Source organism: Procambarus clarkii, chromosome 3 (genome assembly GCF_040958095.1).
Source record: "Procambarus clarkii isolate CNS0578487 chromosome 3, FALCON_Pclarkii_2.0, whole genome shotgun sequence".
NCBI lineage: Eukaryota > Metazoa > Arthropoda > Malacostraca > Decapoda > Cambaridae > Procambarus > Procambarus clarkii.
In genome coordinates, this window is record NC_091152.1 from 36,503,609 (window position 1) to 36,520,051 (window position 16,443).

Consider the following 16,443-nt stretch of genomic DNA (forward strand, 5'->3'; position numbering starts at 1 on the left):
GGATCCATGGACCTAGAGCAGGTCTAATCACCTGGGATTCGAACCCACGGTGGGAATAAGGGAGGAGATATGGGAAAGGTAGGGGGGAAGGATGTTTCCCTGGAACCAAACCTCACACAAACCCGGACACTCACACACACACACACACCCTCACCCGAACACTCACAGGGGCACTCACACTCACACACACCCATAGACTGTGATAAGGGAGACCATCTGAGGGGACACAGATGGCCTCCTGGACCCACAGGTATAACCGGACACACACGCACCCGGACACTCACACGGACACTCACACTCACACACACTCGCCCGGACACTCACAGGGATATACACACTCACACACAGACACAAACTGTGATAAGGGAGACCATCTGAGGGGACACAGATGGCCTCCTGGACACACAAGTATATATCAATATTTAATTTATTATTTATTATTTAATTTTATTAAATAAATAAATCAAATTAATGTTTTTTAAAAAATTATTATTTTATTAAATTATTAAATAATTATAATAATATAAAAAATTAAATTAAATTTAATAATTAAATATTTATTATTTAATTTACAAATAAGACAGATTTTTTAAATATATATATATATATATATATATATATATATATATATATATATATATATATATATATATATATATATATATATATATATATATATATATATAGATGTGAACAAGCCTTATTGGTCCCCAGGACTATATGCAACTAAAAACTCACATGCCAGAAGTGACTCGAACCCATACTGCCAGGAGCAATGCAACTGGTATGTACAGGACGCCTTAATCCGATTGTGTCAATTTTAAAGGAATATATTAGTGAATATTTATTTATGTAAATTGATATATATATATATTTATATAAATATATATATATATATATATATATATATATATATATATATATATATATATATATATATATATATATATATATATATAAAGAGAATGTCTGTCTATGTAATGAGGCCACATGCTGGAGGCTGCAGCCATACACAGATTTATTTTAAAATTTATTTATTAATATATTATTAAGGCTTATTATTACTAAATTAATGTATTTGTAGAGGGAATGGTCTGGGGTAGGGAACGGGCATAGGTTGGTCAGTGTTGACTTTAGCTAAAGGATTTAGGAATAATTATTAATTATTCTTATCACCCCCCCCCCCCTACCATTTTAATTAAAGTTAATTGTAAAATAATGCTTGAGATGGCTGAAGACTTTTTCGTACTTAGAAAAAACCTAAATTAAACACATAAAGTAGTTTATTGGTCCTGATTTAAGTTAAAGGAAGAGGTGCAAAGGTGGTGGTGGGGGGGGGGGGAGGATACGGGATTTAGAGGTGGAATGAAAAGAGGGAACAGGGGGAGTGGTGCAGGTGAAACAGGGAGGAAGAGGGGGGAACAGGGGGTGCTGTACAGGTGAAACAGGAATGGGGATGGGGGAATAGGGGGAGTGGTGCAAGTGAAACAGGGATGGGGATGCGGGAACAGGGGGAGTGGTGCAGGTGAAACAGGGATGGGGATGGGGGAACAGGGGGAGTGGTGCAGGTGAAACAGGGATGGGGATGGTGGAACAGGGGGATGGTGCAGGTGAAGCAGGGATGCAGAGGGAGAAAATGGGGGGAGTGGTGCAAGTGAAACAGGGATTAAAGGAAAATTTATATAAGTAGATAGATGGATGTTTACATTGATTGCTAAATATATACATTGACGGATAGACGGATGCATAGATGCATCCGTCTATCTGATGGATGGAAAGACATATGAGTAGATGGATGGATAGACAGAAGAGTTGATGGACGGATAAATGGATAGATAGATGTATATAATGATAAATGGTTGGTTTATGGGAAGATAGATTGATGGATTGACAGATATAAGTAGATAAATAGATGGATCCATTGATGGATTCATTTGTGGTTATCTCTTGAGGTTCTTCTTGAGATGATTTCGGGGCTTTAGTGTCCCCGCGGTCCGGTCCTCGACCAGGCCTCCACCCCCAGGAAGCAGCCCGTGACAGCTGACTAACACCCAGGTACCTGTTTTACTGCAAGGTAACAGGGGCACAGGGTGAAAGAAACTCTGCCTATTGTTTCTCGGCGGCGCCCGGAATCGAACCCGGGACCACACGATCACAAGTCCAGTGTCCAGTGAAGGACACTGGACTTGATAAGTCCGCTCGGCCGACTGGCTCCCCGGTCGGAGTGGAGCCGGTGAACAGGCGAATCAGGTTAAAGAATATCTGTCGATTTGCTATTGCATCAACTGAGATTCGATATGGGACCATTAGGATTATAACCAACGAACTCTCTCCGTTTAGACGGTAGGCCTCCAGTTTGTGTGTGTGTGTGTGTGTACTCACCTAATTGTACTCACCTAATTGTGCTTGCGGGGGTTGAGCTCTGGCTCTTTGGTCCCGCCTCTCAACCGTCAATCAACTGGTGTACAGATTCCTGAGCCTATTGGGCTCTATCATATCTACATTTGAAACTGTGAATGGAGTCAGCCTCCACCACATCACTTCCTAATGCATTCCATTTGCTAACTACTCTGACACTGAAAAAGTTCTTTCTAACGTCTCTGTGGCTCATTTGGGTACTCAGCTTCCACCTGTGTCCCCTTGTTCGCGTCCCACCAGTGTTGAAAAGTTCGTCCTTGTTTACCCGGTCGATTCCCCTGAGGATTTTGTAGGTTGTGATCATGTCCCCCCTTACTCTTCTGTCTTCCAGTGTCGTGAGGTGCATTTCCCGCAGCCTTTCCTCATAACTCATGCCTCTTAGTTCTGGGACTAGTCTAGTAGCATACCTTTGGACTTTTTCCAGCTTCGTCTTGTGCTTGACAAGGTACGGGCTCCATGCTGGGGCCGCATACTCCAGGATTGGTCTTACATATGTGGTGTACAAGATTCTGAATGATTCCTTACACAGGTTCCTGAACGCCGTTCTGATGTTAGCCAGCCTCGCATATGCCGCAGACGTTATTCTCTTTATGTGGGCTTCAGGAGACAGGTTTGGTGTGATATCAACTCCTAGATCTTTCTCTCTGTCTGTTTCATTAAGTACTTCATCTCCTATTCTGTATCCTGTGCCTGGCCTCCTGTTTCCACTGCCTAGTTTCATTACTTTGCATTTACTCGGGTTGAACTTCAACAGCCATTTGTTGGACCATTCACTCAGTCTATCCAGGTCATCTTGTAGCCTCCTACTATCATCCTCTGTTTCAATCCTCCTCATAATTTTTGCATCGTCGGCAAACATTGAGAGGAACGAATCTATACCCTCTGGGAGATCATTTACATATACCAGAAACAGTATAGGTCCAAGGACTGACCCCTGCGGGACTCCACTTGTGACGTCTCGCCAATCTGAGACCTCACCCCTCACACAGACTCGTTGTCTCCTGTTGCTTAGGTATTCCTCTATCCACCGGAGTACCTTCCCTCTCACTCCAGCCTGCATCTCCAACTTTCGCACTAGCCTCTTGTGTGGCACTGTATCAGAGGCTTTCTGACAATCCAAAAATATGCAGTCTGCCCACCCTTCTCTTTCTTGCCTTATTTTTGTTGCCTGGTCGTAGAATTCAAGTAACCCTGTGAGGCAGGACCTGCCATCCCTGAACCCATGTTGATGCTGTGTTACAAAGTTCCTTCGCTCCAGATGCTCCACTAGTTTTTTTCGCACAATCTTCTCCATCAGCTTGCATGGTATGCAGGTTAGGGACACTGGCCTGTAGTTCAGTGCCTCCTGTCTATCCCCTTTCTTGTATATCGGGACTACGTTAGCTGCTTTCCAAGTATCTGGCAGTTCCCCTGTTGCCAGTGATTTGTTATACACTATGGAGAGTGGTAGGCTCAGTTCTCTTGCTCCTTCCTTTAGAACCCAAGGGGAGATTCCATCTGGGCCTATAGCCTTCGTCACGTCCAACTCTAGTAAACACTTCCTTACTTCCCCACTGGTAATCTCAAACTCTTCCAGTGGTTCCTGGTTAGCTATTCCCTCACTTACCTCTGGAATTTCTCCTTGTTCTAAGGTGAAGACCTCCTGGAATTTCTTATTCAATTCCTCACACACTTCCTTGTCATTTGTAGTGAATCCTTCCGCCCCTATCCTTAATCTCATAACCTGTTCCTTTACTGTTGTTTTTCTCCTAATGTGGCTATGCAACAATTTAGGCTGAGTCTTTGCCTTGCTTGCGATGTCATTTTCGTATTGTCTTTCTGCCTCTCTTCTCATCCTGACATATTCATTCCTGGCATTCTGGTATCTTTCTCTGCTCTCCAGTGTCCTGTTATTCCTATAGTTTCTCCATGCCCTTTTACTTTGCTGCTTAGCTAGCCTACATCTTTGATTAAACCATGGGTTTCTCATCTTCATGGGTTTCAATCATTAATCAATCAATCAATCAATCAATCAATCAATCATTCTTCATTAAACCATGGGTTTCTCATCTTGTGTGTGTGTGTGTGTGTGTGTGTGTGTGTGTGTGTGTGTGTGTGTGTACTCACCTAGTTGTACTCACCTAGTTGTGTTGGCGGGGGTTGAGCTCTGGCTCTTTGGTCCCGCCTCTCAACCGTCAATCAACAGGTGTACAGATTCCTGAGCCTATCGGGCTCTATCATATCTACACTTGAAACTGTGTATGGAGTCAGCCTCCACCACATCTCTTCCTAATGCATTCCATTTGTCCACCACTCTGACACTAAAAAAGTTCTTTCTAATATCTCTGTGGCTCATTTGGGCACTCAGTTTCCACCTGTGTCCCCTTGTACGTGTTCCCCTTGTGTTAAATAGCCTGTCTTTATCTACCCTATCAATTCCCTTCAGAATCTTGAATGTGGTGATCATGTCCCCTCTAACTCTTCTGTCTTCCAGCGAAGTGAGGTGTGCGTGTGTGTTAGAGAGAAATAGATGTAGTAGATATAAAAAAAGGAAAAATACATATATATGATAGGCGGGGTCCAAGAGCTAATAACTCGATTCTGCAGATACATATAGTAAATACAAGGAGAAAATAAATACACACACACACACATTAATTGATAATGGACTGTTTTGTGTGCGTATCCATGTGTACTATTGGCAAGACCGACAGACACGTGAAGCTATGTGTGTTTATGTGTACCTGTAATTGAACTGACATGTGTACTTTAATTATCTGTATGTGTCCATTTTAAAGGTACACATTAGTGAATGTGTATTTATGTAAATTGATTGACATATGTACGTGTGCGCGCGATTAGTGTTCCTGTAATTTACATGGTTAACATTTATACGTTTGAATGACATAGTTTCCCATTATTATCACATTTTTTGTTACATGTCTACTATTGTCAAGATGGACAGACACGTCCAGCTATGAGTGTTTATGTGTACCAGTAATTGAACTGGCATGTGTACTGCAACTATCTGCGTGTGTCCATTTTAAAGGAATATATTAGTGAATGTTTATTTATGTAAATTGATTGGAATATGTATGTGGACGCTCGGTTAGTGTTACTGTAATTTATATGGTTAACGTTTGAATGACATAGTTTCCCCTAAATGTCACATTTTTTGTTACTATTTCGCTGTTCACTCTCACTCTCTCTGAATCCCGTGGACTAATTGAGCTCACCTGTGTTTGTTTTGGGTAGTGGAACCATAGGTTCTTTACACAATAATTTGCAACTATTTGATAAGAAACATTTCAAAAGATAATTTAAGTTTGTTATAAGTGTTCTTTTTCCTAACATAGAAGTCAATCACACAGTACCTAACCTCAGTCAGAAACACTTTTCTTACTATATCTCGCAACGTCTTTTGCATATATATCCTATCTTAAATAATTAACAATTTTAATTCATAACTGCCAACCCCCCTCCCCTCCAAAGCTTTCAAGGCCACCAAACATCATTCCTTTCCCTTAACCTCTCCCAAATTATCTTTTGCACCAATACACAAACTAGGGGGCTTTATAGCTGAGTGGACGTCGCTCTCGACTCGTAATCCTAGCTCATTCAATCCCCCGGTGATGGAACAAACGGAAATCAGCAGAGTTTCTATCATTCTGATGCCCCTGTTACCTAGCAGTAAATATGTACCTGGGCGTTAGACAGCTGTTACGGGCTGCTTCCTGGGTGTGTGTGTGTGGAATGTTTTTTATTAGTTAGTAATAATTGATTGATTGACAGTTGAGAGGCGGGCCGAAAGAGTAGAGCTCAACCCTCGCAAGCACAACTAGGTGAACACAACTAGATAAATACTAACCAACCACGATCTCGACAATCCATTACACACAACCCCCCCTCCCCCCAACTCCCCAAATCGTTCTACCTAAGTCAATAAAAAATTAAAACAAATCAATTAATTCACCAAAAATACTAACTATAAATAAAGGAACCAAATTTGAGACATACAGCGACTCCAGCGTGGTCTAGTCGGAAGAGAACGTGTTCTCATCTGGATAGATTGCGATCGAGTCTGTCGGAACGGGTGTGTAACTGCAGGGCACAAATATTTGTGTGTCCCCTCCTGTAGCTGCCTCTGTTTCGACAGGTTCCCTGGATAGCTGGAATTGACCTGGCCCTTGGAAAGTGGGGAAGGGGTGAAATCCGTTGGGCCCACGGATGGATACCTTGGATCCATGGACCTAGAGCAGGTCTAATCACCTGGGATTCGAACCCACGGTGGGAATAAGGGAGGAGATATGGGAAGGGTAGGGGGGAAGGATGTTTCCCTGGAACCAAACCTCACATAAACCCGGACACTCACACACACACACACACCCTCACCCGAACACTCACAGGGGCACTCACACTCACACACACCCATAGACTGTGATAAGGGAGACCATCTGAGGGGACACAGATGGCCTCCTGGACCCACAGGTATAACCGGACACACACGCACCCGGACACTCACACGGACACTCACACTCACACACACTCGCCCGGACACTCACAGGGATATACACACTCACACACAGACACAAACTGTGATAAGGGAGACCATCTGAGGGGACACAGATGGCCTCCTGGACACACAAGTATATATCAATATTTAATTTATTATTTATTATTTAATTTTATTAAATAAATAAATCAAATTAATGTTTTTTAAAAAATTATTATTTTATTAAATTATTAAATAATTATAATAATATAAAAAATTAAATTAAATTTAATAATTAAATATTTATTATTTAATTTACAAATAAGACAGATTTTTTAAATATATATATATATATATATATATATATATATATATATATATATATATATATATATATATATATATATATATAGATGCGAACAAGCCTTAATGGTCCCCAGGACTATATGCAACTAAAAACTCACATGCCAGAAGTGACTCGAACCCATACTGCCAGGAGCAATGCAACTGGTATGTACAGGACGCCTTAATCCGATTGTGTCAATTTTAAAGGAATATATTAGTGAATATTTATTTATGTAAATTGATATATATATATTTATATATATATATATATATATATATATATATATATATATATATATATATATATATATATATATATATATATATATATATATATATATATATATAAAGAGAATGTCTGTCTATGTAATGAGGCCACATGCTGGAGGCTGCAGCCATACACAGATTTATTTTAAAATTTATTTATTAATATATTATTAAGGCTTATTATTACTAAATTAATGTATTTGTAGAGGGAATGGTCTGGGGTAGGGAACGGGCATAGGTTGGTCAGTGTTGACTTTAGCTAAAGGATTTAGGAATAATTATTAATTATTCTTATCACCCCCCCCCCCTACCATTTTAATTAAAGTTAATTGTAAAATAATGCTTGAGATGGCTGAAGACTTTTTCGTACTTAGAAAAAACCTAAATTAAACACATAAAATAGTTTATTGGTCCTGATTTAAGTTAAAGGAAGAGGTGCAAAGGTGGTGGTGGGGGGGGGAGGATACGGGATTTAGAGGTGGAATGAAAAGAGGGAACAGGGGGAGTGGTGCAGGTGAAACAGGGAGGAAGAGGGGGGAACAGGGGGTGCTGTACAGGTGAAACAGGAATGGGGATGGGGGAATAGGGGGAGTGGTGCAAGTGAAACAGGGATGGGGATGCGGGAACAGGGGGAGTGGTGCAGGTGAAACAGGGATGGGGATGGGGGAACAGGGGGAGTGGTGCAGGTGAAACAGGGATGGGGATGGTGGAACAGGGGGATGGTGCAGGTGAAGCAGGGATGCAGAGGGAGAAAATGGGGGGAGTGGTGCAAGTGAAACAGGGATTAAAGGAAAATTTATATAAGTAGATAGATGGATGTTTACATTGATTGCTAAATATATACATTGACGGATAGACGGATGCATAGATGCATCCGTCTATCTGATGGATGGAAAGACATATGAGTAGATGGATGGATAGACAGAAGAGTTGATGGACGGATAAATGGATAGATAGATGTATATAATGATAAATGGTTGGTTTATGGGAAGATAGATTGATGGATTGACAGATATAAGTAGATAAATAGATGGATCCATTGATGGATTCATTTGTGGTTATCTCTTGAGGTTCTTCTTGAGATGATTTCGGGGCTTTAGTGTCCCCGCGGTCCGGTCCTCGACCAGGCCTCCACCCCCAGGAAGCAGCCCGTGACAGCTGACTAACACCCAGGTACCTGTTTTACTGCAAGGTAACAGGGGCACAGGGTGAAAGAAACTCTGCCTATTGTTTCTCGGCGGCGCCCGGAATCGAACCCGGGACCACACGATCACAAGTCCAGTGTCCAGTGAAGGACACTGGACTTGATAAGTCCGCTCGGCCGACTGGCTCCCCGGTCGGAGTGGAGCCGGTGAACAGGCGAATCAGGTTAAAGAATATCTGTCGATTTGCTATTGCATCAACTGAGATTCGATATGGGACCATTAGGATTATAACCAACGAACTCTCTCCGTTTAGACGGTAGGCCTCCAGTTTGTGTGTGTGTGTGTGTGTGTGTGTGTGTGTGTGTGTGTGTGTGTGTGTGTGTGTGTGTGTGTGTGTGTGTGTGTGTGTGTGTACTCACCTAGTTGTACTCACCTAGTTGTGTTGGCGGGGGTTGAGCTCTGGCTCTTTGGTCCCGCCTCTCTACCGTCAATCAACAGGTGTACAGATTCCTGAGCCTATCGGGCTCTATCATATCTACACTTGAAACTGTGTATGGAGTCAGCCTCCACCACATCTCTTCCTAATGCATTCCATTTGTCCACCACTCTGACACTAAAAAAGTTCTTTCTAATATCTCTGTGGCTCATTTGGGCACTCAGTTTCCACCTGTGTCCCCTTGTACGTGTTCCCCTTGTGTTAAATAGCCTGTCTTTATCTACCCTATCAATTCCCTTCAGAATCTTGAATGTGGTGATCATGTCCCCTCTAACTCTTCTGTCTTCCAGCGAAGTGAGGTGTGCGTGTGTGTTAGAGAGAAATAGATGTAGTAGATATAAAAAAAGGAAAAATACATATATATGATAGGCGGGGTCCAAGAGCTAATAACTCGATTCTGCAGATACATATAGTAAATACAAGGAGAAAATAAATACACACACACACACATTAATTGATAATGGACTGTTTTGTGTGCGTATCCATGTGTACTATTGGCAAGACCGACAGACACGTGAAGCTATGTGTGTTTATGTGTACCTGTAATTGAACTGACATGTGTACTTTAATTATCTGTATGTGTCCATTTTAAAGGTACACATTAGTGAATGTGTATTTATGTAAATTGATTGACATATGTACGTGTGCGCGCGATTAGTGTTCCTGTAATTTACATGGTTAACATTTATACGTTTGAATGACATAGTTTCCCATTATTATCACATTTTTTGTTACATGTCTACTATTGTCAAGATGGACAGACACGTCCAGCTATGAGTGTTTATGTGTACCAGTAATTGAACTGGCATGTGTACTGCAACTATCTGCGTGTGTCCATTTTAAAGGAATATATTAGTGAATGTTTATTTATGTAAATTGATTGGAATATGTATGTGGACGCTCGGTTAGTGTTACTGTAATTTATATGGTTAACGTTTGAATGACATAGTTTCCCCTAAATGTCACATTTTTTGTTACTATTTCGCTGTTCACTCTCACTCTCTCTGAATCCCGTGGACTAATTGAGCTCACGTGTGTTTGTTTTGGGTAGTGGAACCATAGGTTCTTTACACAATAATTTGCAACTATTTGATAAGAAACATTTCAAAAGATAATTTAAGTTTGTTATAAGTGTTCTTTTTCCTAACATAGAAGTCAATCACACAGTACCTAACCTCAGTCAGAAACACTTTTCTTACTATATCTCGCAACGTCTTTTGCATATATATCCTATCTTAAATAATTAACAATTTTAATTCATAACTACCAACCCCCCTCCCCTCCAAAGCTTTCAAGGCCACCAAACATCATTCCTTTCCCTTAACCTCTCCCAAATTATCTTTTGCACCAATACACAAACTAGGGGGCTTTATAGCTGAGTGGACGTCGCTCTCGACTCGTAATCCTAGCTCATTCAATCCCCCGGTGATGGAACAAACGGAAATCAGCAGAGTTTCTATCATTCTGATGCCCCTGTTACCTAGCAGTAAATATGTACCTGGGCGTTAGACAGCTGTTACGGGCTGCTTCCTGGGTGTGTGTGTGTGGAATGTTTTTTATTAGTTAGTAATAATTGATTGATTGACAGTTGAGAGGCGGGCCGAAAGAGTAGAGCTCAACCCTCGCAAGCACAACTAGGTGAACACAACTAGATAAATACTAACCAACCACGATCTCGACAATCCATTACACACAACCCCCCCTCCCCCCAACTCCCCAAATCGTTCTACCTAAGTCAATAAAAAATTAAAACAAATCAATTAATTCACCAAAAATACTAACTATAAATAAAGGAACCAAATTTGAGACATACAGCGACTCCAGCGTGGTCTAGTCGGAAGAGAACGTGTTCTCATCTGGATAGATTGCGATCGAGTCTGTCGGAACGGGTGTGTAACTGCAGGGCACAAATATTTGTGTGTCCCCTCCTGTAGCTGCCTCTGTTTCGACAGGTTCCCTGGATAGCTGGAATTGACCTGGCCCTTGGAAAGTGGGGAAGGGGTGAAATCCGTTGGGCCCACGGATGGATACCTTGGATCCATGGACCTAGAGCAGGTCTAATCACCTGGGATTCGAACCCACGGTGGGAACAAGGGAGGAGATATGGGAAGGGTAGGGGGGAAGGATGTTTCCCTGGAACCAAACCTCACATAAACCCGGACACTCACACACACACACACACCCTCACCCGAACACTCACAGGGGCACTCACACTCACACACACCCATAGACTGTGATAAGGGAGACCATCTGAGGGGACACAGATGGCCTCCTGGACCCACAGGTATAACCGGACACACACGCACCCGGACACTCACACGGACACTCACACTCACACACACTCGCCCGGACACTCACAGGGATATACACACTCACACACAGACACAAACTGTGATAAGGGAGACCATCTGAGGGGACACAGATGGCCTCCTGGACACACAAGTATATATCAATATTTAATTTATTATTTATTATTTAATTTTATTAAATAAATAAATCAAATTAATGTTTTTTAAAAAATTATTATTTTATTAAATTATTAAATAATTATAATAATATAAAAAATTAAATTAAATTTAATAATTAAATATTTATTATTTAATTTACAAATAAGACAGATTTTTTAAATATATATATATATATATATATATATATATATATATATATATATATATATATATATATATATATATATATATATAGATGCGAACAAGCCTTAATGGTCCCCAGGACTATATGCAACTAAAAACTCACATGCCAGAAGTGACTCGAACCCATACTGCCAGGAGCAATGCAACTGGTATGTACAGGACGCCTTAATCCGATTGTGTCAATTTTAAAGGAATATATTAGTGAATATTTATTTATGTAAATTGATATATATATATATTTATATAAATATATATATATATATATATATATATATATATATAACTGAAAACTCACACCCCAGAAGTGACTCGAACCCATACTCCCACAACTGGTATGTACAGGGACGCCTTAATCCGCTTGACCATCACGACCGGACAAAAAGAAGTGATAGCCGAGGCTATATGAACCACTTCCCCGCCGGCACTCGGATGGTAATCTTGGGCATAGCATTTTATCAAATCACCTCATTCTTTGGGGCACACGTGAGGAACACAAATGCAAACAAGCCTGAATGGTCCCCAGGACTATATACAACTGAAAACTCACACCCCAGAAGTGACTCGAACCCATACTCCCACAACTGGTATGTACAGGGACGCCTTAATCCGCTTGACCATCACGACCGGACAAAAAGAAGTGATAGCCGAGGCTATATGAACCACTTCCCCGCCGGCACTCGGATGGTAATCTTGGGCATAGCATTTTATCAAATCACCTCATTCTTTGGGGCACACGTGAGGAACACAAATGCAAACAAGCCTGAATGGTCCCCAGGACTATATACAACTGAAAACTCACACCCCAGAAGTGACTCGAACCCATACTCCCACAACTGGTATGTACAGGGACGCCTTAATCCGCTTGACCATCACGACCGGACAAAAAGAAGTGATAGCCGAGGCTATATGAACCACTTCCCCGCCGGCACTCGGATGGTAATCTTGGGCATAGCATTTTATCAAATCACCTCATTCTTTGGGGCACACGTGAGGAACACAAATGCAAACAAGCCTGAATGGTCCCCAGGACTATATACAACTGAAAACTCACACCCCAGAAGTGACTCGAACCCATACTCCCACAACTGGTATGTACAGGGACGCCTTAATCATTAAGGCGATTAAGGCGTCCCTGTACATACCAGTTGTGGGAGTATGGGTTCGAGTCACTTCTGGGGTGTGAGTTTTCAGTTGTATATAGTCCTGGGGACCATTCAGGCTTGTTTGCATTTGTGTTCCTCACGTGTGCCCCAAAGAATGAGGTGATTTGATAAAATGCTATGCCCAAGATTACCATCCGAGTGCCGGCGGGGAAGTGGTTCATATAGCCTCGGCTATCACTTCTTTTTGTCCGGTCGTGATGGTCAAGCGGATTAAGGCGTCCCTGTACATACCAGTTGTGGGAGTATGGGTTCGAGTCACTTCTGGGGTGTGAGTTTTCAGTTGTATATAGTCCTGGGGACCATTCAGGCTTGTTTGCATTTGTGTTCCTCACGTGTGCCCCAAAGAATGAGGTGATTTGATAAAATGCTATGCCCAAGATTACCATCCGAGTGCCGGCGGGGAAGTGGTTCATATAGCCTCGGCTATCACTTCTTTTTGTCCGGTCGTGATGGTCAAGCGGATTAAGGCGTCCCTGTACATACCAGTTGTGGGAGTATGGGTTCGAGTCACTTCTGGGGTGTGAGTTTTCAGTTGTATATAGTCCTGGGGACCATTCAGGCTTGTTTGCATTTGTGTTCCTCACGTGTGCCCCAAAGAATGAGGTGATTTGATAAAATGCTATGCCCAAGATTACCATCCGAGTGCCGGCGGGGAAGTGGTTCATATAGCCTCGGCTATCACTTCTTTTTGTCCGGTCGTGATGGTCAAGCGGATTAAGGCGTCCCTGTACATACCAGTTGTGGGAGTATGGGTTCGAGTCACTTCTGGGGTGTGAGTTTTCAGTTGTATATAGTCCTGGGGACCATTCAGGCTTGTTTGCATTTGTGTTCCTCACGTGTGCCCCAAAGAATGAGGTGATTTGATAAAATGCTATGCCCAAGATTACCATCCGAGTGCCGGCGGGGAAGTGGTTCATATAGCCTCGGCTATCACTTCTTTTTGTCCGGTCGTGATGGTCAAGCGGATTAAGGCGTCCCTGTACATACCAGTTGTGGGAGTATGGGTTCGAGTCACTTCTGGGGTGTGAGTTTTCAGTTGTATATAGTCCTGGGGACCATTCAGGCTTGTTTGCATATATATATATATATATATATATATATATATATATATATATATATATATATATATATATATATATATATATATATATATATATATATATATATATATATATATATATATATATATATATATATATATATAAAGAGAATGTCTGTCTATGTAATGAGGCCACATGCTGGAGGCTGCAGCCATACACAGATTTATTTTAAAATTTATTTATTAATATATTATTAAGGCTTATTATTACTAAATTAATGTATTTGTAGAGGGAATGGTGTGGGGTAGGGAACGGGCATTGGTTGGTCAGTGTTGACTTTAGCTAAAGGATTTAGGAATAATTATTAATTATTCTTTTCACCCCCCCCCCCCTACCATTTTAATTAAAGTTAATTGTAAAATAATGCTTGAGATGGCTGAAGACTTTTTCGTACTTAGAAAAAACCTAAATTAAACACATAAAGTAGTTTATTGGTCCTGATTTAAGTTAAAGGAAGAGGTGCAAAGGTGGTGGTGGGGGGGGGAGGATACGGGATTTAGAGGTGGAATGAAAAGAGGGAACAGGGGGAGTGGTGCAGGTGAAACAGGGAGGAAGAGGGGGGTACAGGGGGTGCTGTACAGGTGAAACAGGAATGGGGATGGGGGAATAGGGGGAGTGGTGCAAGTGAAACAGGGATGGGGATGCGGGAACAGGGGGAGTGGTGCAGGTGAAACAGGGATGGGGATGGGGGAACAGGGGGAGTGGTGCAGGTGAAACAGGGATGGGGATGGTGGAACAGGGGGATGGTGCAGGTGAAGCAGGGATGCAGAGGGAGAAAATGGGGGGAGTGGTGCAAGTGAAACAGGGATTAAAGGAAAATTTATATAAGTAGATAGATGGATGTTTACATTGATTGCTAAATATATTCATTGACGGATAGACGGATGCATAGATGCTTCCGTCTATCTGATGGATGGAAAGACATATGAGTAGATGGATGGATAGACAGAAGAGTTGATGGACGGATAAATGGATAGATAGATGTATATAATGATAAATGGTTGGTTTATGGGAAGATAGATTGATGGATTGACAGATATAAGTAGATAAATAGATGGATCCATTGATGGATTCATTTGTGGTTATCTCTTGAGGTTCTTCTTGAGATGATTTCGGGGCTTTAGTGTCCCCGCGGTCCGGTCCTCGACCAGGCCTCCACCCCCAGGAAGCAGCCCGTGACAGCTGACTAACACCCAGGTACCTGTTTTACTGCAAGGTAACAGGGGCACAGGGTGAAAGAAACTCTGCCTATTGTTTCTCGGCGGCGCCCGGAATCGAACCCGGGACCACACGATCACAAGTCCAGTGTCCAGTGAAGGACACTGGACTTGATAAGTCCGCTCGGCCGACTGGCTCCCCGGTCGGAGTGGAGCCGGTGAACAGGCGAATCAGGTTAAAGAATATCTGTCGATTTGCTATTGCATCAACTGAGATTCGATATGGGACCATTAGGATTATAACCAACGAACTCTCTCCGTTTAGACGGTAGGCCTCCAGTTTGTGTGTGTGTGTGTGTGTGTGTGTGTGTGTGTGTGTGTGTGTGTGTGTGTGTGTGTGTGTGTGTGTGTGTGTGTGTGTGTGTGTGTGTGTGTGTGTGTGTGTACTCACCTAGTTGTACTCACCTAGTTGTGTTGGCGGGGGTTGAGCTCTGGCTCTTTGGTCCCGCCTCTCAACCGTCAATCAACAGGTGTACAGATTCCTGAGCCTATCGGGCTCTATCATATCTACACTTGAAACTGTGTATGGAGTCAGCCTCCACCACATCTCTTCCTAATGCATTCCATTTGTCCACCACTCTGACACTAAAAAAGTTCTTTCTAATATCTCTGTGGCTCATTTGGGCACTCAGTTTCCACCTGTGTCCCCTTGTACGTGTTCCCCTTGTGTTAAATAGCCTGTCTTTATCTACCCTATTGTAACAAACTAGGCTGTTGTAAGAATTATCCAGAGTGGTTTATCGACAAAAGAGAATGGGAAGCTGAGCCGCATGGTGACCTGACCCCCAGGGGAATTCGCGGTGGAAATAACCAACGCTTTGTTCATAGCTGCGTAAAATGAATCATCCTATAGTATTCAGTAATTTAGAGAAAATTAGCCTTTATTCATTTTGCATTAAAATTGTATTGTATAATAGTACTGGATACAATATCAAGAGTATTCTAATTATTGAGTTTAAGTCACCATCAGTGACGTCACGAATCAGATCTAACTTTTAAAGCGGAGTGACCGGCGGTCATAGGTCATCAGGGGTTGACAGGTCTAATATTTCTCAAAGTTTTAATAACCATTTTTGTGATCGGGAACAGCTCTGCCGTTAGATGTTTGTAATTTAATTCAGTAAAATAATTCAACCAGTCTGGATCAATTAAGTACAACAGAGTTTAATT